Here is a 4873-nt window from a genome sequence, read left to right as displayed (position 1 = left end):
ACCTACATTTGGAATTGTTTGTCCCTGAGCTTTGTTGATCGTCATCGCGAAACATAATCGAATTGGAAATTGTTTTCTCTTCAGCTTGAACGGGAACATGTCATCTTCAGACGGACTTAGAGGAATCCTTGGCAAAAATACCCTCTTCCCAGCATGTTGACCAACAGCTATTTCGGCATCAATGACATTGTGCTGAAAACTTTTACATATCAATCGGGTGCCGTTACACAATCCATTTGATGGATCGAGATTTCATAACATTATTACCAGGCATCCAACTTTAAGTCTTAGGTAATGAGGGGGCAAACCACTAACACTGAGAGTGTTCAAGAATTCCACAGGATAGAAGTCATTTATATCGTCTATGGCTTCATCAAAGCTATAGTAAATTATCTCTTGTTCATGGAATCGACCGATCAAATAATCATTAATCTAATCGACACTATCATTTCTTGTGGATAGTATTGCACGCGAAATAATATAATCCGATGCAGATATATTAATTTCCAAGGACGGAAATATTGCATCAATCAAAGCATTCAACGATTTTTCTTTTTCAGTGAAGGGAATTACCATATCATCAGGGATGCGAATAAAGTTTTCATGCACCGTTTCTTCAACTCCATCACCGACACATAATAGAAAGTCTGAGAACCATGGATCGGTCAGTGCTCTTATATTTATAGTTAACCGCAACTTGACAATCGAAGACCAAAGTGGCGACAGCGAACATAGTGCTGGAAAAACTAAATATAATACATGAAAAACTAAAGGTTATTTGATAAAAGAATATATAATAACACTAAATATAGTGCATGAAAAACTAAAGGAAAAAATGTCCGACAGCGAACATAGTGCTTGAAAAAAAAAAGAATACAAAGGTTGTGAAGTAAAAGAGACATGTGATGTCATATTTCTTTTCGTACATTTATAAAAAAGAATCAAAACCAAGCTTAAAGATGAATGTTGTTTAACTGGTATACATAAGAGAGTCAATTAATTTCAAACAAAAAAGGCTAGTTCTCTATATACAATTGCAGTATCATAAAGTAAAATCAAATAAAACCCACTAACAAAATCTAGAAACAACATAATAGATTACAAAAAGATAAAAAAAAACACAAAAAATAGCAAATTAACTATTACTTCTTCCTGGTAGTCTATGTCAACCCGTTTGGGACAAATTAAACAAATTCAATTCTATTTTCTATTTACTTCTTCTTTTGAATCGTCTTTAGTCAACTTCCAAGTATGCATTTATGCACTTGTCTCTCGAACATCTTGAGTCGTCTGTTGCTCCATTTTGGCTATTATCCAGATTAAGATTTTTTCTGTGACTTTGGAATCCTACCTCCAATTTAAAGACCTTAGGTGTTCATCTTCAAGTAGTATTATGTTTTGGATAAAAGTTAATACACATTGGCAGAAGGTATAATATTTTTTGGAACTACAACTTACATTTCAAATAGTAATCAAACCTTCCTAAATAACATATCATTCTATAAACTTTATTCATAGTTGTACAACTTCCAAAAACTATGATGGAAATGAACTATTCATGAAGCAGCCTGAACAAAAACTCACTTGAGGCTTTACACCAAAAAAAACAACCAGGTGTGAAAAGAATGCATTTAAAAGGAAGAAATGTAAGTGCAATCCTCTAATAAGAAAATCAATTAAGGAATGTTGATAATTCTTTCATTTAAAGCTTTTAAAAAAAATCCTAAATGAGTAGAGCATTCTTTCATTCTTGTTCTAGAATCAGCTAAATAGAGAAATCTTATGGAAACTTACCAGAAAAGAAGCGTTCATCCATATAAGACTATGCCTTTTTAAGATTATAATTTTGAAAACAGCATCAGGTTCAATCTAATGACTTGCTAAGAAAATTACTTAAAAAATGTAATTGACCAAAAAGATGAATCGAAATCCATAACAATATATGGTCGGACTTAGTCACATTTACAAAAGTTTTAAACCATAGAAAATTTTAAGACAATAGAAAACCATGAAACTCAAATATCAAAAAAGAAAAAAGAAAAAGGGAGCTAAGCAGCTTGACCCAAGTGAAAATCAATGTCATCATCTTTTTTCCTAGATAAAAGGGTGTTCTCTATTTACCAATTGTTCACAGGGCATTAAAAAATAAACAAAAGTGATCAATATTCTTAGAATACAGTAAATAAACCATAAAATCCAAAAACCAAAAAAATATTTATATAGAGTTGTAGAGGAGACTAAACACTCTCTTTTACCTGGCAAATCTTGGTTTCAGGAAAAAAAAAATGCCTTCGTATTTATGGTCCAAATCTTTGAGCATATTTATGATGACCTTGCTACAAAAAAAAGTAAAGAAGCATGGAAATTATTTCATTATTAAGCACTAAAAAGTAAGTAAAGAACAATGGAACCTTCATTCCCTGTTCAATTTTTTGCTATGTTTCTTGAGAGCTCGGGACAGAAAAAGCTGGCGAGGAAGGATGGTAATGAGGCTAACTTACAAGAAATTGGATATCTTTTGGCAGCTTGTTAATGTAACCTTCATTAAAGAACAGCTAATTTTCCTCATTTGATACTATTTTCTAGTTGGCCACATATCTTATACACATTGGTACCGATTTTGTATAAGTCCCTTTTCCCTGAATAAAGTAAGCTTTGGTTCCCCATCTGGCAATACCTGATAGAAAGAAATCAAAGTATGATGTGATGATAACAAATAAACAATAGTATATTTCTATAAAAAGAAACATAAAATGTAATTGGTTCTTATTGATTCAAAGTAAATTGCTCTTTTTGTTTTATGTTGAGCTCTTTTAGTATTTTAAACCCTAATTCTGATGTAGCCTTTGTGATGTTCCAGGGATTAAAATCAAATACAACAAATGGCACATTTTGGCAAGACCAGCCTTTTCAAGCATCCTGTTGCACCCGAATCAGCTTAAATGAAAAAATTAGCAACATACTTCCATTTAAATGTTACTAAACCACCTACTGAATTCAGAACTTAAAAAGATGAATAAATCCATGAGCTTACCAAAAAAAGGATGGCCTCTTTAGAAGTTTCTTACACTTGTGAAAGCTAAAACAATTCAAACAAAACAAAGGCCCATGTATTTCCAGTTACCTGTACAAAAAAATACAAAAATAATAATAATAATAATAAAAATAATGCATTTTGAAATTTTATGAGAAAAAAACAATATAAAAAATGAAAGCAAAGGCCAACATACATCATAATAGAACATATTAAGCATAAAAGAAAAGCATACTCTCCGGAAATAGATAAATAAGGAGAAACCCAATCTAAAAGTCGCCTTAGCTTCTTGATGATCTTCATATCGACTATTGTAACACATGGCAACTTCAAAATTCAAAATGAAACAACATTAGGTTAAAATCCAACCTGTTAGGAATGAAATAGAAACTAAAAGGAAAACTAAATGACTAAATTTGAAAGAAGCATCAGTTATTTCATCACAGGTCCCCAAGAAAACACTGCCAAAGTGAATAAAGTATTACTAAAGTTGAATGTTGACACTCACCTGTTCAACATAAATTAAGCATGGTGTATTTATTTATTTTTTTAAATCAAATTTCCATTTCTTTCTTACCAGAGCTAAACAACAAAAACTGGTTCCATTTTTGCATTCTTTGTCATCTCCAAAATCCTTTTCTCTTTACTAATTGGATCTTCCATAACCACCATTTTTTTATCGATCTTTCACACTAACAACATCAAGATATGATTTTGAGTCCCTCGCTCTATCTTTATACATCATCTTCTGATCTTCATGGTGTAATCCTGTTGGCACAGATAACATCTTCTTCAACTCCCTTGTACAAAGCCCAAATTAGAAACCTCAAACTTATATAAGAATTTAAGTTTCAAAAGAGATTAATGGAGTTATTTACCAAATGTGGCTTGAGAATTGATGTTGATTTCATGGTAAATCGACCCATATTTGACCCGAACTCAAATTTTTGGTGGAGGAATACGGTTGGTTTCAGCATTCGGGTCTCGCTTCTGAACCAGCATTCCTCCTGGCCGGACCTCCCATTCGTTTTCATCTCCAGCAGCGTCGGGGACTGAACCCCCGTCCATGGAAGTCATCTACGGTGCCCTGTTCCTCACACACACGGAAGTCATCTCCGTGGTGTCTGTTGGTTGTCTTCATTGATGGCAGTGGAAGGTCGATGGTGGTGGTGCTTGTTCTTGGCTGACGGTGGTGTTTGGGGTAAATGGGCGCCCGTTTGGTGGTTGGTGCTTCCCAGTGAAGTGGTATTCAGGCGGTGGTGGCTGAGAGAGGTTGGAGATGGTGTGAGTGGTTGTGATGGTGAAGATCTTCGGTCAATTGATTATGGAGGGAGGCTGATGAAATTGGAGGATCGTAAAATATAGGAGGAGAGGGTTCAGGAAGGAGACATGGCCGAGATTAAGGGGAGTTTGGTATTTGATCAATCCATTAAATCACAGGCTAGATAAGAACTCAACTGAATACCTTGACTTTTTCGGCTATTGCAATACCCATTCATCTCCTTTGACCATTTCAATTTGAAGATGAGAACGGAGACCTATTCAAAACGTGCTTCATTCAGTAATCTGTTGACCAGATAAGATTCATGTTTTCTAGTGCATAAACCCATTGTAAATAGCGCAAAAAAATTTGTACCTCTTAAAACTAAATTTGCATAATAAGTAATAAAGATAAAGATAAAGATATATATGATTTTTTTAAAATTTAAGTCCTCTATATCGGGTAAGATAAGGATATATGTTTGAATGTTTCAATATTAATTTTACATTTGTACTTAATGCATTGTATTTTGTAATTTATTGACAAATGTTTGTACATTCAGCTTAAAGGTTTGGACG

General features: G+C 33.5%; 1 long non-coding RNA gene across 5 annotated transcripts; it reads right to left on the bottom strand.

Moving 5' to 3' along the window:
- Window positions 1-1045: 1045 nt before the first annotated feature.
- On the bottom strand, window positions 1046-4521 carry LOC145128747 (uncharacterized). Of its 5 annotated transcripts, none has more exons than XR_013717080.1 (6): window positions 3913-4521; window positions 3612-3834; window positions 3270-3361; window positions 3035-3124; window positions 2256-2677; window positions 1046-1379 (listed from the first exon to the last, which is right to left on the bottom strand). It is a non-coding gene; the product is annotated as an uncharacterized LOC145128747 (long non-coding RNA). The 5 variants fall into 5 exon arrangements; XR_013717079.1 differs by having other exon boundaries at window positions 1046-2336; window positions 2502-2677; XR_013717078.1 differs by having other exon boundaries at window positions 1046-2677; window positions 3231-3361.
- Between the last annotated feature and the right edge of the window lie 352 nt (window positions 4522-4873).

This window comes from Lactuca virosa, chromosome 8, assembly GCF_052849685.1.
Source record: "Lactuca virosa cultivar CGN04683 chromosome 8, Lactuca_virosa_CGN04683_v6, whole genome shotgun sequence".
Taxonomy (NCBI): Eukaryota; Viridiplantae; Streptophyta; class Magnoliopsida; order Asterales; family Asteraceae; genus Lactuca; species Lactuca virosa.
This window is presented reverse-complemented; position numbering and strand designations above follow the sequence as displayed.